Consider the following 19845-nt stretch of genomic DNA (forward strand, 5'->3'; position numbering starts at 1 on the left):
ACCATTCTATAAATCTATATAAGAGATGACAGATTCAGAATAGACATCAGGAATAAATCCTTTACTCAGAGAGTGTTAAGGCACTGGCACATGCTGCCCAGAGAACTTGTGGATGCTTCATCCCTGGAGATGCTCAAGGCCATTTTTAGACAGGACCCTGAGCAGCCTGATCAGTAGTTGGCAACTCTGCACATGGCGTGGTATTGGAACTTGATGACCTTTAAGATTCCTTCTAATTCATCTTTCTAAGCCATTCTATGATTATTAGGCAGGAGAAAATGAACAAACAAGTTTCGATGTTGGAAGTAATCAATATTAACCAATCAGAAATGAAATCACTTTATCCCAAGTATTAGGTAGTGGATCATCAAAACCTCAAACAAGACAGACAAAAGGCATACATCCATTGTTGAACTATTGCTGAATCAGAACCAAATGGTAGCATATTTTTCCTCACCTTCAAGCACCAAATTATTTGAGGACTGTACAGAAAAAGTATATTAAACCTGAAAACCTATTTAGAGTCAGACTTCCTCCCTTTAGGTATAGATCTTTATTTCCCTGTTCTTTAGAGAATACACTCAAATGGTGCCCGACTCATTCAAGGAAAGTATTTCATTTAACCACATGAGGGCACACCACACTACAGTAAACAGTAGAATATGCAACTTGTGAAATTGCTCCTTTTAGTTTACTTTGGTGCTGTACTACTGGCTATGAATGGTCCTTATCATAAATAGCACACATTTTATGAACTAAAATTAATGATATTTAATTTGTATTTGCTGGAAATGAAACACTCCCAGGTATGCTGGACCTTGTTCTTACAAAGAGGGAAGGAATGATTGAAAATACTAGGGGCAGCCTTGGATGTAGTGGCCATGAGATAGTGGAGTTCAGGAAGAAACAGGGAAATAAAAGTAGAATTGTTATCCTGAACTTCAGGAAGCCAGCTTTGACTTCTTCTACTTGGAGGTATCCCATGAGTTAGAGCCACTGGAAGGTTAGGAGGACCAGGAGTTGGTTAACATTTAAGCACCACTTCTTCCAAGTTCAAGATAGGCACAGCCCTAAGAAATCAGGCACAGGGGGCAGGAGACCTGCACTGATGTGAAGGCAATTCACCTGTGCAACCAGAAGGGGTGAAGCCGGGCTCCACTCCTCTTAGACCTCATTTAAAGGCTGACTACCACTAAGGAAGGATTTCTTGTTGGAGTTCCCTCCTTCTCAAGGTTTTTCCCTGCAAGCCTAGATCCTCAGAGATGGGTGAGCATTCATTTTCCTTCCTTTTGTAACATTGCCTTCTTTGTGCTGGTTCCTTTGCCTTCACAGGATGCATCCACAGGAGTTGAGAGAGCTGGCAGAAGAGACTGCCAAACCCTCACTATGACTTTTGAAAGGGGATGGAGAGGTACCTGAGGGCCAGAGGAAAGTCAGTGTTACTCTGGCCTGCAAAAGGGAATTTCTATATGAACAAGAGGAAAACCATCTTTATTTTAAAGGTTACACAAGCCCTGGCATAAGCTGCTCAGGGAGGTTCTAGAGTCTCCTTCTCTAGAGATATTAAAAATTACCTGTACACATTTCTGTGTAACCTACTCCAGAGAACCTGCATTAGTAGGAGATGGGACTGGGTGATCTCCAGAGGTCCCTTCCAACTGCTGTGATACTGTGATATCCCAACACTTTTTGCCATGAAAATCGGTTTATGTCTTTATGATATCATTATTTATGATTAGTTCTTAAAAGAACTTCTCCACAAAGCAGGAAAAAAAAAGTTGTATTAGCAGGAAAAATACCAAGAGAGACAACAATTAATGTAGTATGTATCTGTGGCTTTCACTAATAATTCTGTTTTTAGTTGTATTAAGAAAAAATTCACTTCCTTAACAGACAGCACATTTAGAATATCAGCTTTACTATATATTTTTTGTTTAAATGAGTAAGGAATTATACTACAAAAGCATTATGTCAAAAGATTTGATTTTTAATAGAATACTCAACTTACAAAGTGAGTAACTCTAAAGGCAGGCAGGTAAGTACTACTTTTTCTTCTTTTACCTTCCTATCATAAATTTAAAGCTGGCCTTCCTGGAAGGTGGCAGAGGTGAAGGACATTGGACCATCAAGGGTAGAGGTGACTTCCAAAGCCTCTCACCAGTAGCTACTGATAAGATCTTGAAGATTACCTCCCCTAGGCTAAGCATACTGTTTCTGAGCTCACTCTCCTAAACAATATTCAAAATCTTATACATCACAAAAATAAGAAGGAAAACTGTTCCCAGGAGTTTCAGTTTCAGTTAATGTAAAGTAATGCAAGTGAAGGAAGAAAAATATTTCAGACATATGCAGTGAGTTAGTACTCTAGTTTCTCTGTAACAAGCAATATATCTTCTTTAATGAAAACCTTTCCTATAAAGAACAGCAAAAACAGAAACAACCAATCTTCCACTCTACTTACAAAGAAGATTAAAATCAAAATCTCCTGGAACTGAACATGGTGCTATTTTCTAGGAGTTCTGCTTCCAATGGTATGAAGAATAGCGAATTTATTCATCCAGTGAAAATTCCTTTTTACTTTGTTTTCATTTCTAAATAATAAGCAACTGAGGAAAATCAAGGAAACAATTTTAAATGGCTATCAAGAAAATGAAAGAAGTCATGTTTCTGAGAAGACTGTGCAAACTTAAGGTAAAGTCTGGACAGGTTAAAGCAACTGTTATTACTATGCTATTTCAATTCTTTTCCAAAGCAACTTTACTTAAGTAAATCATATCTTTACAACAGGATACAATGATCCAAAGCAGAACATACTATACTATCACAGTTTTTTGTTTTCTTCCCGCAACATTACCTATTTTTTAACCTTTGATCCACCAATACACAGAGATACAGGTATCTTGTTTGGGGAAAGGAAGACTCAAATTACTGATTTTGAACAAAATATGGTTTCTGATGATGAGTCTTTAGGGCTGGTACATTTCACATTCAGCCACCCATTTAACAGTGATGACAACCTCCAAATAGAAGTATCCAGGCAAAGAGAAATAACTGTTTCAGATGTTCAATTTTAGCTTGCCAATTGTTTCAGTCCTGAAATAACTTCAATGCAACCACAGCAGCACTGATAGCCACGCCTCCACCATTCAATTGTAGTCATGCTTACATAATGAACATAAAAGAAAACACCTGCAGAGATTGTAAATATATAGCAACGATAAGTTTTCAGTCAAAAATACATCAGAATATTTACTAAATGATGTTTTTCAGGCTCCTTATGCTGCATGTTTCCCATGCCAGATAAAACTTCTTTCACCAATGTAAAATTCAGAAATCAAGAATTTAGATATATATTACCATATTTCAGCTGGAAGGAACTTTTGGAGCACTCTCATCAAAGTAAGACTAGTTTAAATGTAGTGCTAAGGTTGCACCAGTCCTGGACCAGCTGAGTTTTGAGTACGTCCAAGTACTCAGATTGCACCACCTCCCTGGGCCAAAACTTGTAACGTTTGACTCCCTGCTTGTTGTAAAATTAATTCTTGGTATCAGTAAGACAGCAGTTAGTTACCTCGGTGACTCTTGCCCATTGCTTCCTTTTCTCTTTTATGTTCCCCCTATAAGATGATGGATTTTGGCTCCATAAGGGCTCCACCTTCTCTGCAATCTCTCATCAAGCAACAGTAGAGAGCATTAAGTTCTTTATCTACCTCAAGCTGAACAAAGTCAGATCTCAGCCTTTCCTCGTGCTCTGTGCTCCAGCCCCCTTGCACATCTTGGCTAGACTTACTTGATTACACAAGACACAGCTACACTAACGACTGCCAAATTGTACTAAAATAACCTGAATTTCATCTACATTCAAGATCCCTTCTCTTGACAAAGCAGCCAATTTTTCTTTTTTGTGTGCTTTTTACATAACACTCCAAGAAAGAAATCAGTCTGATGAAACTAAAGGTAATTGTGTATTTAGAAACAAATAGTCTGAGAAATATGAATATGAGCTTGTTAGAAACTTATTTCTTTTTTTAATTGAGCTTTTCAGTTAATACCATCCAACTAAAATAAAATTCAGTGCTGTATGTGGAAGGTATGTCTAATGCTATATACACAAATGTATGTGTATTTATCTGCTTATCTTCTATTACAGAACAGCAACCTTACCCATTAGAGCAGCAGGCTGCCATTATGGTCTAGGAGACTGCATACAGTCTGCTGAAGGGCACTGTTCTGTGTTGGCACACAAATATTTAATTTTATAGTTTCATCAGCTGAGGACTTGCCATGGCAGTTGAGACTGCTAATTCAGATAGCTTATTTAGAGATAGAATTCAAGACATGGAAAGAGAACATCTCCAGAAACTGCCTTTAGTCAAACTAGAAGCAATTCCTTTGTAACATCATCTCCTTGGCTTTTTCCCAGGATTTGCTAGAAGAGAAACCATCTCTGTATTACTTCTGCTGATCTTGATTATTTTTTTTTAATCAGAAGAACATAGAGCAATAACATCATCCCACACAGATCCAACAGCTTCTTATGTCCCACACATTCCACAGACAGATCTAGTTGGGTAGAAACCAACATTTTTTTCTTTGTTTCAACAAAAGCATGAGTAATTCAACTAATTATCCTGCTGCATATGGTACCTAAACCTGGCTAATCACCCCCAGTACTAGGCATTTCTCTGCCTACCTTATAGTTGAATTTGGTGTGTTCTATTTTTCCCAATGATAAAAAAAAATGTAATTCTCTTCCATTCGTAGCAGGAGGGGAAAAGCTCTTCCTAATTCACCCTTTTCTTACCATTAACACTGTAGGCATTGATTGTCCAAATAGTAATGCAGTAACAATAGCTTTGGTTTAAACTTAACCGTATGGAAAAAGAAAGCACAAAATTACAAATTTGAGGAAAAAATAACCCCAACTGGCAATGGCAGCCAATAAAAGTCTCAGAAACATAGAAGGAGAGTGTCTGATATATATATATTCCCAGCAGTAAGTGGCAATTGGCAGAACAGAACAGCAGGTGCCAAAGAAAAGGTGTTATGTCTGAAACACAGAAAGTGACATTAAGTTGATTTTCAACTCATTCTGGCACAGGCTATAAAGGCACACAAAATAAGCTTTTTATTAAAAAAAAACAAATGCATTATCTCATATTAAATATGTAGATTTCAGGCTGTAGTTTTAACAATAAGCTGCTTAACAAAGATGTCATCCTAAACAATATATAATTCCATATTACATTTTTACACCTGTTATCTCAGTAGGGTATTACTGCTAAAAATAAAAAGTAGATTTTCTCCAGTCATCTTCCTAACAAGCATTTCTAAACTGTTTTCTTTAATTATGAAATTAAAAGCCTTTCCAAAATGCCAAAAAGTCTGCATAACATGACTGTTCCAGAACAGAACTGCTCCTTAGCTAAGTACTTCTCAAGAAAAGAACCACACTCCTTCCTAAACACTGCAAGTGGTATTAAAATCCATCCAGTGTGGTCTTTGAGGATGCAGTTTAGTTTCTACATCTTCTCACCAATGTATGTAAGTCAGTCTAAATTCATAAAACTCTATCTAGAAAAACAACAAGGTTTGACCTGTTAAATACAAAAACTTTGCAAACAAATCCACTTGAATGTATAATAGGGAAATTTTTAAGCTATTTAACACAAGGAACATATAGCAGTTTAAAAAAATTTTGTCTGCAGTATAATAAAAGAAATTGATAAATATTAACAGTAGTATGCATAAAGGTAATAACTGAGTAAGCACTAAGGTTCAAGTAGAACAAAAGATCATCAGACAGTAAAACTGAACAAGAATTCATCCCCTCTGCCACTTGGAAGGATTACATGTTGTGACAAGTACTTATCTGACTGCTTTTCCAAGGAGTTTATTTGTAATTGGGTTTGATATTGTCAGATACTTTTGTGTTAGATAGAATGAAACAAAATAATAAATTTATTTTTATTTACCATACTATTTTATTAACCTCCTGATCTTAATCTAAATAATTCCTCATTTTTGCCATGGCCACATAATTATCATCATTAGGGAAGAATCAAAACTTATTTGCCCTTCTATTTTTGTATGACACACAGAGCACTGTGTTGTCACAGAATATATCCCCTTAAAAAGTCTTACCAAAGTACACTCTGGAAGGAGCTAATAAAAAGTGGTTATGCTATAAAATCACTATAAAATATAATCACACATCACTCACTGATCATCAGTTTCACTAAGATATATGGATGAACATAAACTGAATAAATTTTTACTTATGGGAATTATCCACAGGCATTACAGAATGATGATCCTCTAAGTGAAACCAAAAAAATTTCTTGGAAGAACAAATAAAAAAGATACAAAAGCCTAGTTTAAAACAAACTACTTCTTTTGGATTGTCATTAAACTTCACCTGAGGACTGATCTGTACTAGAAAGACTTACTGCTTGAACCATTGATGATTGCTGAATCCCCTTTTCCACAAGCACAGCTGATTTGTGCTCTGCATCAGGGTTGTTTTGGGCAGTCTGTAACTTGCACTCACCAATCCAGCTATACCAGCAGATCATATCCGCATTCAAATTTAACCTTGCTCACTTAAAGAAACGGTTTTATTCAGAAACTGTTGAGTTAAACTAGTACAAATTCTCTATGGCCAATTACTGTGAATTTTATGTCAAGCATATTTCACTTTAGTGTCTTGTCTGACTATGAATGGCATAACGTACAGCATAATATAACATTACTCAGCATAAATAGGAGCAATTATGTGAAGATCAATTGTATTATTTCAATTCTTAGACATCTCATAGACTGTAGCTACCTAAAAAGATGATCTTGCACTTTTTCCAACCCATTAGCAAATCTTTCACATATACAAGGCAATTTTCGTTGATCAGCTTAAAACTTAAAATACAATGGTAGGAGGAATAAATGAATTTTCTTATGTATAATACAGGTCAACCAATTCAGACTATTTGTATGAATTATAAAGCTACACTTAAAGTTAAAGCAGTGTTCAACTTCAAGCTTTTTTTGATCTTTTAGTCCACTTTGTCTTAACTACATTTGGCCTCAACTTCTCTAACATCTGCAGACTCTTTCACCGTATGATTTTTTATGTCAGAGCTCTAACCAGAAGGTATTGCCTGAAAACTATATTGAAGAGTCAGCATCAGCCTTTTAAATTCAACATATTTGGTACAATGCCATAGTCAAAACATCTACTACTAAAATCCTTTTGTTATGTGAACACGTTTTCCAAGAAATTCTAGGCCAAATAAACATAATTCACTCTACTGACACACTCAGAAAGATGGAAAGAGGTTTTAGAAGTAGCTGTGGGTGTACAATGCACAGAAGCACAACCAATACCTTATTTTTAACTATCTGAACTAGAAGGAAATACTGAATGCATACTTTGGAGTAACCTTTGGAAAAGTTTGCTCAACTCTACACTATATGATGCTGTTCCTCTGTCCTTTGCAAATGAAATGTAGGTTATATTTAATTAGCTCATTTACCTTTTGTCAAATCACCACTCTCAAGGAACAGCAAAGAGACTTCTCAGTGCAGATTTCAATCCCGCATTAGGAATTCCTTGCAATTTACATGCTTTAGTGTAAAAGTGCACTTCAGTACCATTTGGTCCATAACTGCTAAGAACATTTTTTCAGCTGGATGGTTATATTGTTTCTGAAGCATGAAAACAGCCTCCAGACATAAATACATTTGTATGAATATAAGTATATATACCTATTAGTTTACGCTGAACTGTGGAGAGCTAATCTACCTCTTCAAGATCACAAAGAAAAACAATTCACTGCACTCTTCTCAGTAGATGCACCCATCTTCAGTAGAGTGGCTATTCAGCAACAACCGAAGTCATTAAAATGATTTTTTTGGGAAAGAGTGGATAGTTTTGATTAAACTGTTTAGTTGTGAGCTAATAAGAAACACTGTAAATCTTGATAAACATCTTGAAAATACCAAAAAAAAAAAAGGAGGTTTAAGGAAACAAAGGTCTTTCTTGGAAGTATTTACCTGAAATTAAGAAAGGGATTATAAATGCTGGGTAAAAGGAAACATTTATTTTCAGGAAGATAAATAGATCAATGTGCCCTTTAAGGACAATTATGAAGATTTACATTTTCTGAGCGTCCATCTCTTACCCAGTATTCCACCGCATATTCAAGGTTTGTTATTGTTTTTTATAATTTGCAAGATTTTCATCCATGGCTGTGAATACTGAGCATGAGGAAATAGATTAATTAGAAAACAATCAGAAGGAATGGTTTCATTTTTAAGGTAAAAAAATCAACCAAAGTTCACTTCCAGAGATTCCCAAGCATTATGTGAATTCTCTCTGTAAAAGTGGACTGCCAGAAGAGCTAGAAGCCACTGAGCACTGTATGAGCTATTAGTACAGATATACTCTCCTAACAGCTGGGGGGCTTGTTTGGGAATTCACAGAAAGTTTTATGCGTTCATATTTATTTATTTAAATAATACTGACAGTAATAGGACAAGAGGAAATGGTTTTAAGCTCAAGGATAGAAAGTTTAGATTGGATGTCGGGGAAGTTCTTCACAGAGAGCAGTGAGGTGCTGGCACAGGCTGCCCAGAGAGGCTGTGGGTGCTCCATCCCTGGAGGTGTTCAGGACCAGGTTGGATGGGGCCCTGGACAGCCTGGACTAGTGCCAGATCTGGAGGTTGGTGGCCCTGACTATGGCAAAGGGGCTGGAACTTGATGATCCTTGGGGTCCCTTCTGCCTCAAGCCATTCTATGATTCTGTAATGTAGATCAATGAAAAAAAATATCAAATCAAAATGGATGATAAAACATGAAAACAAAACAAACAACAAACTTTGCCTCTAAGTGAGGCAGGATATGCCTGTAAATGACAAATTTCCTTCTACAAAGAGAAAAATCACACAGATCTATGTATTTCCTGTATTTGGCACCAACATCCAACCTCTAAACCTGAATCTAAATAACCGAATCTAAATACATAGCCAACTGAAGGTGGAAGTGAGGTGTCCAAGAGGCTTAAATAACCACTTTTAATTTATAAATATAATTGAACTCACAGAAAGGATATTGAGTTAGAGAACCTTAAAAAATTACCATAGAAATCCATTCTGCATTTGTTGAATATTTTTGGCTGGAATGTAAATTCAAGAAGATAGTATGTAATTTTTATAGACTCTTTAATACAGTCTGTTATGAAATGAAAATTGGTGCTTTTTTAAAATGTTTATTGGCACAAGAAAAGCGCAGGGCAAGATTTCACACCTACTAGCCTTTTGAAAACAAAATATTTGCTATTTAAGTGTGGATGTGCTTTGAAGGACACATCTCCCCCCTTTATTACAATTTATTTGCAAACTGACACACACAGCTTTAGCAGCCTTGCCTTTTGTTTCAGAAAATCCATTCCTGAACAGTTTTATAAAAGCTCCCTAGGCTGAATTTAGAAGATAGATGTAAAATGAACTAACAAAACAGGAAAGCAGCGCAGACTGAGAGAAAAAGCTCTTGGAAGTATGAATGGTCACTTTGTAGTGAGCTTGTACAGCACATGGCACAGCAGAGCCCTGATCCACAGCAGAAGATGCTGAAGCCCAAATAGATGTCATTATTCATTAGGCATATGGTGCTAATGCCTGAGCAGTTTGGTAATGAATCACAACTTCACCTCACTATGACTTGGGGGCACAGCTTGCACTCAGCGATAAAGTCCCCATTTAAAATCCTGTTACCAAAGGAAGAAGGACTGCTGATTTATCTCTGGCTGATAAATGCCCCAATTTTGAAGAAAGCATGAGGTTGCTTATTAGTCTCAAATTTGAGCACTACCTGGGAAGAAGCCAGAACATCCTTATGAAGAATACTGGGCTCTTCTAGACTAAGTGGAAGTAAGTTTCTAGCAGAAAAAGACATCTCAATGCCGATGTGAAATTTCGCTCTTAGTTACAATAATAAAAAATGAAAACCTACTCACACACACACTCAAACACATTCCCTGATTGTATTTGATAGAGAACAAAATTTTTAGAGTCAAAATACTTCCACAATATTCAGAGAAACCTGATTACTTGTTAATTCTAACTATCAGTCTCTGATACAGGACAAACCTTGTGGTCGTTCATTCTTGACCCAGATATTGATTCCAATCCAAACACTTAATAAAAATGTTACAGTTGACTTAGAACAGCAGAATCTGGCAATATTCAAGGAACACGTCTTGAGAACTGAAGTGAGAGAAAGATCAAAACATCATTGTGACCTTTCCTGCTTTCTGTAATACAAATATATTAATATTCGGCCTCAAATCCCTTTTTTTCCCAGAAAATTACTCAAATTGTAGTCAGAATCATTCAGAAACCTGACAATAATATAATTCAATAGCACAAATAATTAAAACATAACAGCTGAGTTCCCCAACCCAAGCTCTTACATGCCAAAGGATCTCTAAAATAGAGATCTCTATTAGTTTTCTTACATCCCCCTGAGCCTGTGACAGATTTTTAATTGAAATCCTTTGGACTTCAAATATAACAAAAGATGTGCATAGAAAAAAAGAAGAAAGGTACCAAACTATAAGAAAAAAAGCCAATTATCACGTTTGATATACTAATAAAGTGAAAAAGAAACAAATGACACACTATGCTTAAAGCACATTAATGAAATTAAACAAAAAACTATAGCAGTCCACAAAGAAGCACTAAGGACATTTGCTGCCTTCAATCATTAAACGGTAGATAAACTTCAATAGTGAAAATATTAATGTGTGTACAGTGAAGAGAACAAGGATATAAACAAAGCTGTCACTACACAGAAGAGGTGAAAGAGATGCTGTGATCAATGCTTTACATGACAAATGACTCTACTCACTGATGGTCTACAAAGCAAAGACTTAACACAAAAGAAATTCAGGAGAAAAAAAAAACATCCTGCCATATACATGCATGGAAAGGACCTCAAGAGTTTCCAAGCCATCTCACCTCAAAACAGAATCAGTTTTACCTCTGCTGCTCCTCACAAGAGTACAGGAGAACCTCTTTCTAATTGCTCTGAAGACCTTCAATAGTAGGGGATTGCATCATTTCCTTGAGAAATCAATTTCCATGCTTCACTAGCCTTAGTACTAAAGAGCTTTTTCTACTATCTAACATGAATCTCTTCCTTTGCAATTTAAGGCCATTATTTCTCATCCTATCCACTACAGACAAGAAATCACCCCATTCCTTCTTAATGTAGTTTAGAACTGTTACACCCCACTTCTGTCTTCTCTCCTTACAATAACAGCTCCAATTTGTCCTATTCTTTCACAGAAGGTCCCACTTTCCAGACTTCTTATCACATTTTTTGCTGTTATCTAGACAGCTTGTGGCAGTTAATCTTCCCTCAAGTGTGGTGCTTAAACCAGACATCATATTGCACCCTGCTTTACCTAGCACTGAAAAGCACTGGAGGGTTATTTTTCAGGAAGCTGTAGCTCTATTCTATAACTGAATTTAGAGAGTGCCTGTTATGTAAATCTTGACACTCTTAAGCTTAGCTATGATCCACTGCCATTCCTCACCTCCTTAAGTGTGGCAGGTCACTAATCTGTATTTATGCAGCTAATTATCCTCGGCCAAGCACAGAGCTTTTTAATTGCCTCTAATGAAAGACATTCTATATTTCTGGATTATCATCTGCAACTTGCCTAGGTTGTTTTAATTCTTAACTCCTGTCTACCAACACACTCACAGCCCCAGCTCTAACTTGGCAGCCTCTGCAAATGCAGAAGGCATCCGTAGAATGGTTTGGGCTGGAAGGGACCCTTAACATCACTGTGTGTTCACCAAAACCTACAGCCTCCCATAACCACATCCTGTTGGACATTACTGGCAAACTGCAAATTATCTGCTTTTCCTTACATGCATTAGGTTCTTACTGAAGCAGCTGTCCTTGAGGATTTTTGCTCTATCACAGCTCTGATGACTCCTGTGTCAGTGCGTTGCAGGGTACATAAAAGGTTTTGAAGTAAGCTTCATGTTTCTACTGATTTCCTTTTTTGCCACTGAAAAATTGTCCACAAGAGTACTAAAAAGCATACTCCCATCTGAAAACCTTTTTAAACACTGCTAATCAAATGGGTCATTCAGCTCCACCACACATTAAACAAACAGTAATAAATATATCCAGACCTATCACTGCACTCAATAGTGACAAATCCAAAGATGGGTTAAGAGCAGCTGTCTGAGTCGTGTAAAACACTACTCATGCAGTGACAGTGTAGGGCAACAAACACCCCTATCTCTGCAGCTCTAAGTTTTGTTTGCAAAATTGCTTTTCATCAAGAGCTAGAAAAAGACAGGGAACTGCAAGGAACACTTCCTTCTAAACAGATATCAAGAAAATATCTGTAGTCAGGGTGGCACTTAAGTATATACTTAAAGATAAAACAACCACTTGCAGTAGGATTAACAGGAGTTTAAATTGTTTTCATAAATCAAGTAAGGATGAACCAGCACATTGCCTGTAGTAAATCCCAGAGTCATGCAATAGAATTATGAGAAACCACATTATAAATCAGAAAGATAGCTTCTTAGCCACAATATTTCTAACAATACAAACTTGTTAGAACTAGAAAGTAGAGAACAGAAATACTGTCAGCTCATAAAGAAATATGTAGTAAGTACTTGAAACAATCTACAACTAATCCTCTGTTTTCAAGTATTTATAAATTTGCACAAATTTACAGCTTCCCACTCATTCCAGTTTAACACTCCTGTATTTATGTATTGTGCTCCATTTTTGTGAAAAAGGCTATCAACAAAGGTTCTACCATTTCTAGACCAATTATTACTCAAAATTTATTATTTGGGCAGTATCTCACAGCTTTTTTTTTTTTTTTTCCATAGAGACAAATGCCTCCATGTCTGGCACTCCTGATATGCAGTGTAAAGGGATAAGAGGAAGAAAAGGCCTTCCCATAAGGTGAGAATGGTTACCCAGAAGAGCCGTGGATGTCCCATCCCTAAAGATGCTCAAAACCAGATTGGATGGGGCAGATTAATTAAATTAAATTAATTTAGTAGTTGGGTAGAGATAGTGATAGGAGGATGGTTGGACTAGATGATCTTATAGGTCCTTTCCAACCTTATGAACTTATGAACTTATGAAGATTGAATGGGGCTCTGGGCAGCCTGATCTGACGAAGGGCAACCAGCCCATGGCAGAGGTTGGGACTGGATGGATCTAAGGTCTCTTCCAACCCAAATCATTCTGTGAGTCTACAGTTGGCTTAGTTTACGTTGTCACTTCTGACATACTCCTGAACACAGCCTCACCTCTTCTGATCACTCTACTGCAGAAATCCCACAGAGAACAATAAACAGAAACAATCTTAAAGCTCAGTGGACCCTTCTAACTTTTCCACCCATGCAGTAAACAAAAAATCTGGTGTCATGAGTAAGGTAAGTAAACCCAGAGTAGAGGCTCTCCCAGAGTAACTACCTTTAAACAGTACATCTTGACATAGTCTCAGCAGTCTATTTGTTCTAACAGTCTAGCAAGCAGCTGTTTCTGGTTGAAAAAAGAATACTGAAACTTCTCTTATATCCAAGTGTAACACATTATTGTCTTATGCAACATGGATTCTAAGCAAGCAACTTTGGCATAAATGTTTTTCTAGAATAAAAAGCAAATGCAGATAAAAGCCTATCAAATAACAGCATTTTACAGTAAAGTTACTTCAAAGTACATTGGTATAGGATCACTGAAACACCATAGCACCTCGAAAAAGACCCAACAACAACAGCAACATCTCCTTTGAGCTCTAGAAGTTTCAAACACTTACAGAATTCTTCACACACAGTATTATTTTTTTATTTCTCCTCTTTTTTGTTCTTTGAAGAGGGAAGGAGACAGCTCATCTGCCATACCTAGGAAATTTTTTTCCCTTTAGCCATTTAGGAAGCAAAGCAAAAGAAGGCTTGATTTTTACTAGAACTAAATGATGCTAACATCTTTACACAACTCAGGCAGGAGACTCAGGGATGTTAGTATCATACAAAAATTTACTTTGAGAGGATGAGTCTTAAGTTGTTTCTTTGTTTTGGATGCATACTCAGAAAAGTAAAGCAAGATTAGGACAGCATCTTGCTCTCCAGTGGTTGTTTTATTTTCCCACTTGCCTCATACTGCATATTCACACCCTTGCACATACAGATGGGCTGTCTGGTTTGCTACTATAAGCATGAAAGTAATCAGCTGGCTCATGTTTCCTTGTGTGGACCTTTCAAACAGAAATACCTGATAAACAGTGAGCTACAGTGCACATCTCTAAACAGAACACATTTTAGAATATAAAATCTGCTAAGAATACGATTTAATACAACTTCTAACACGGAAAAAAAACTTGCAGAATATAGTGTCTAATTTCACTTAAGACCAGAACTAAATAACCTGACGAAATATGAAATATGCAGTAGTATGAAATGTAATTACAGGTGTTAATAAGGGGTTTATGAATACCAAGTAGCCCACAGTTCCAGTGGATGAAAGTAGAACTGTAATGGATCCAATGTATCACACATTTGGATGGAACAATTATCTTCCTTCTAGTTCCACCCTGCATAAACAGAAACACAGTGACCCAAGATAGGCTTCTGAATTGGACTTTTGTGAAATTGCATGCACATTCATTTTCTGGCTAAATAAGTTTCTTGTGGAGAATTCACAGACTGTGCTGATAGAAGTATTATTTCATTTAGAGGGTGCACAGTGACAGATCATATATGCCCATAGCAAATCATATAAACTCAAAATATACATCATATCTACTACAACTGGTGACAAGGACATCAGTGAAGATGATGTTCCATATAATAGTGGGTAGTGTGATGGAGAAACACAGAGTCACAGAATTATCGGGGTTGGGACGGACCTCTAGAGATCATCTAGTCCAACCCCCTGCCAAAGCAGCTCCCAGCCCAGGTTGCTCAGGTAGGCATCCAGACAGGTCTTGAACATCTGCAGAGGAGATCCACCACCTCTATGTGCAGCTCCAGTGCTCCATCACTGCATTGTGAAAAAGTTCCCATGCACAAATAGTGCAGAACTTCCTATGCTTCAGTTTGTGGCCATTTCCCCTTTGAAATGGGGAAGAGAAGAGTCCAGCCTCATCCCTTTGCCTCCTGCTCTTTAGATATTTATAGATGTGAATCAGATCTCCTCTGAGTCTTATTTTCTCAAGGCTGAGCAAACCCAAGTCTCTCAACTTTTCCTCATAAGGGAGATTTTCCACACCCTTTATCATCTCTTTGTGGCCCTCCACTGGACTCTTTCAAGGAGATCCCTGTCTTTTTTTTTTTTTTTTTTTTTTTGTACCAGGGAGCCCAGAGCTGGACACAATACTCCAGGTGAGGCCTCACCGGGGCAGAGTAGAGGGGGAGGATCACCTCCCTTGACCTATACTCTTTTTAATGCACCACAAGATCCCACTGGCCTTCTTGGCCCCCAGGGCACACTGCTGGCTCACGGCCAACCTGTCATCCACCAGGTCACCCAGGTCCCTCTCCTCAGAGCTCGTCCCCCAACTTATACCAGTGCGTGCAGTTATTCCTCTGTAGGTGTAAGACTTTACACTTGCTCCTGTTAAACCTCATCTGGTTCCTCTCTGCCCAACTCTGCAGCCTATCCAGGTCTCCTTGGATGGCAACGCAGCCTTCTAGCACATCAGCTATTCCTCCCAGCTTTGCATCATCAGCAAACTTGCTGAGGGTGGACTCTACCTCCTCGTCAAGGTCATTGATGAAGATGTTGAACAGGACCAGACCCAGCACTGATCCCTGAGGAACACCACTAAGAACAGGTCTCCAACTCAACTCTGCGCCACCGATCACAACTCTCAGCTCTGCCAGTCAGCCAGTTCTCAACCCACTTCACTATCCAAACTAGATGATAAGGTGGGTTGAGAACCTCTTGAGAAACAACATCTTATACATACGTATATATAGTCATCTCAACAAGTTATCTGAATCCTTAGCTTTCTGGTGATGGTCATAAAACTCACTGGAAGAGCAGCTGACTCACTGCTGCACTTCATATTAGTATTTGTGAGTTGACTCATACAGAGAAGCAAAACTATCCGCTTCCTAAGGATTTGCCACCATTTCAGTAAAAACATAGTAATTAAATGTGAAGTTCAGACTGACAGGTAGACAGAAGAAACTGTTACATGACAGTGATTTTCCAAAGAATGTTTAGTAAAATCCAAAGATTTTACTAAATAAGTCTTATGAAACTCAAAATATAACCAGCTAATTAAAACAGACCCAAACAGCCTGTTAATCAAAAACATTTTCACTAAAACAGCAATTTCTGAGCCAGAACATGTAACCATGCTGATTCCTGACCTTTTCTGTTATAAAAGCACACCAGCCCAAAAGCTTTATCAGTAAGAAAAAAGGTACTTGGGAACGAGAGGTTATTATGGAAGCCCTAAGGAACACGACGTTCCTACTTTAAAAGACAAACCTATGGGCTTTTGCATCAGGCAGAAAAGAAAATACAACAACAAACAAGGAACACCACAGAGTGTGACATAAAAGAAAAAGGCCCAAGAAATTCTGGCTTAAAATAAGCAGTAATTTCATAAATGCATTGAATTTAAAAGGACTTAAAGTGTCTTGATACTACATCAGAAAGGAGAGGGAAGGAGAAAAAAGCGAAGAAATTATCACAGGATACAATTGATAATGTAGTAATTAGAAATTCGTTGACCAAAAGGTGCATTTGAAGGAGTACACAGAACAGGCATTAAAGAGCAACAAGACAATCCTAAATAAAATTACTAAAGAAAGCTAAAATCTGAAATTTCTAAAATCATCACTTCCAGAAATACAAAATGCTTTTCTCGCTACATTTCCACTCCACAAAGAATGAAAGCTTGTATATTTTCAGTAGTTTTTCTCCCAGTTCAAATGCATTTAGTTATGTTTTCTTGACATTCAGGTCATAAGTTTTATTGGTATTTTGGCACAGAATAAGTGACTGGAGACAGAAACAGGCAATTGGCAAGAGTAAAGGGTTGGAAGGCAAACAAGAAGGACAAGATGAGAGGACTATGTCACACTAACTAAAGATCCATTCACTTCCTTATCATGCCTTAACATTTGCTATTAAATCAACCAAAAGCCCCAAGGTGTAGGTCAGCTAACCATCTCAGGTCAAGGTTTTGTCCTTCACAGCAGCACTAAAGTTTCATACAGTTCTAAATTAAGACATACTTTGGTGTTTCTTTGAAACATTTTATTGAGACAAATGCTTCTTCAGAATTGAGATTTACGAAGAAAATCTCAAAAACAAAACTTTGTCTGACTTCTTCTTAGGATTCTCAAAAAAGCACACTGTGTCTATGACCACTGACTATTCATCTCCTTATACTGCTCTGTCTCCTTGGGAACTCAGTCACAGTTCTCTCTGGCTCACAATTGGTTGTGGCTGTGCTATGTACCTATTAAAAGGTCACTTAACAACAGGCAAGATTTTATACAGAAATAAAAGACACAGCACCAGAGAATAGTACTTCTAAGAAAAGTGCTGCACTCATTGAAGTCCTCCATCTCAAGTAGCAGAGGGACAAAGGAATTGCTGGAACAATGGATTGTTGAGTCCTGAAGACAGTATTAGCATTTATCTTACTACAACAATTATTTTTAGATGCACAAAACAATAAACTGTTATGACCATCACACTTAATGCCATGTATAGCAACTTGCACTTTGGTCCCTCAAAATAGTGGCCTTATTTCCATGACAGTTAAGCGTCAAATTATTGGCTACTCCTAGTACTTCTGTCAGCTTGCAAATGCATTGCCAGTGACATTTGTTGATCTAATTGCAGCTCTTCTATTGCAATCTGTGGTAGCTTATATCTACATCCCCAGAAACAATGTCAGCTTTGCTTATCTGTTCATTGCAGGGCAGTTGGACTAAATGACCTTTAAGGGTCCCTTCCAACTCTAAGGATTCTATGATTTTATCATTTCACACCAGACTTGGAGGAATGGCTATGGACAGAAGAGCTCTGTGGGATGCTCCCCATTTCAATGCCAAGCAGCATTAAGAACACCTGCACTCTGAAGTATCATAAAGATCTGAAAATACTGCGGAGAGCCTGGCACAGAGCAATTGTGATTCTGCAGAGCCTTGAACAGCTCTGCTGTGGGGAGAGGCTGCTCAGCACGGACCAGGGAAGGCTCAGGTGAAACCCACTCATGGCCATAAATCCCTGCAGGGAGGTGCAAGGAGACAGAGCTGGGCTCAGCTCAGCAGAGCCCAGGGCCAGGCCAAGAAGCAGTGGGCAAAACCTGGGGGCCAAGAGCTCCCCCTGCCCATCAGGCAGAGCTGCAGTGTTGGGCAGGTGCCAAAGCACCAGCACAGAGATCAGAGAGCTGAGGGGTCCCCTCTCCCTTGGGATAGCTGAAAGGCACCTGGACACAGGCCTGGGAATCAGATCTGGGTACTCCTGCCTGGGAAAGATTTGATAATCCCTAGATATCCCTTCCAATCTCAACTACTGTGTGACTGTGATTGTTGTTGATGAGAAGAAACACACCAACTTTACTTCAACTTAGTTTCTGACACAATTCTTTTAGAGCTCCAGGCTTTCTAGCTCATTTCCACAAGAGATGTGAAATAAATGACCTGTGCATGTTTAGCATCCTTGCTGGCTCATCCAGCCCATAGGTCTATTGCTGGGTTGTAAAACCAAGCAATTGGAAAAGCAAGAAACAAAACAAAAGAAAAAAAAATAGAAAGAGCTGAATTCCTACGGTTAATTGAGGACATTCTTTGAAGTATGAAGAGAAAACTACAGGGCCAATCACTCGAACAGAGAACATGATTGTACAACTTGATTATACCAATTTGGCTCTTGAACATTCATAGTTCAATGAAAAAGTCTGAGAAGTGTGAAGAACACATGCAGTACTGAGCTCTGTTTAAAGATGTAAAAAATATCATGCAGTGACTACTCCACTGAGCTCAAAATTTCAACCTTCCTTTTCCAAGTGCTTAGTAACTTTTGTTCAGTAAATTTAAACACTCGCAAAAGCTCCAGAATGAGGCAGGTGGTAATTTCCAATCCTCTTGCAGTTTGTGTACTACAAGAAGAAAGTCAGTTCTTGAAGATGCTTCAAGACCATAAGGATTAATACCTTTGCAGCCATTTGGTTAGCATCACAGACAAGCCCCTACATTCTTTTCCTCAATACCTCCTGCTACTTCCTACATAATATCTCAAGCAAACTAAAACAGAAATGAAGGGAAGCACAACACGAACTCTAAGAGAAAACAAAATAACTTTGGAGTTGCATCAGTTCATTTTGCATAGTGTATCACTGGCATGTTTCTATGACAGTTGACAAGCTTTGATGGCAGTATGTACAACTAATTTTTCTGTCCAAATAATTTTGAATAATGTAATTACATAATAGAGTATAATAACAAAAAAAAATGTAGATCTGTTATGTTACCAGGTATGCATAACAAAAACAAGTCTGGTCATATCCTTTTTTTCAGTTTTAAGTGATAGACAAAACGATGGCTAAGGAATGATGATAAAGTGCAGGTGATAGAGTGCTGAGGATTCCTAAGTTTTATACTGACTGAGAAAAGGAGGTCAACACTTCACCCTCAATGACACAGCACTGCAGCTTTCTATCTGGTTTCACTGCAAAGGAATGAACCCAAGAAAACCAGAAAGGCAACCAAGCAGGAAACACAGCAAAGCCTCTAATAGTCAAAGAGACATAAACTCAAATGAGGTAATAACCAATG

At 37.9% G+C, this 19845-nt stretch overlaps 1 protein-coding gene across 3 annotated transcripts in view; it reads right to left on the reverse strand.

The window, feature by feature from the left end:
• Positions 1-19845, reverse strand: part of CTNNA2 (catenin alpha 2) — a 459751-nt gene that overhangs the window by 364709 nt on the left and 75197 nt on the right. Inside the window, exon 1 of one of the 3 annotated variants that reach the window (XM_065735985.1) lies at positions 3572-3631. The exons of the other annotated variants lie outside the window; for them this stretch is intronic. The gene's annotated coding sequence lies outside the window, so the exon portion shown is untranslated. Of the gene's footprint in view, positions 1-3571; positions 3632-19845 lie in introns of those variants that run through there. 3 annotated transcript variants of the gene reach the window in all.

Source organism: Cyrtonyx montezumae, unplaced genomic scaffold (genome assembly GCF_038088225.1).
Source record: "Cyrtonyx montezumae isolate F1298 unplaced genomic scaffold, pur_monq_1.0 scaffold_2, whole genome shotgun sequence".
Taxonomy (NCBI): Eukaryota; Metazoa; Chordata; class Aves; order Galliformes; family Odontophoridae; genus Cyrtonyx; species Cyrtonyx montezumae.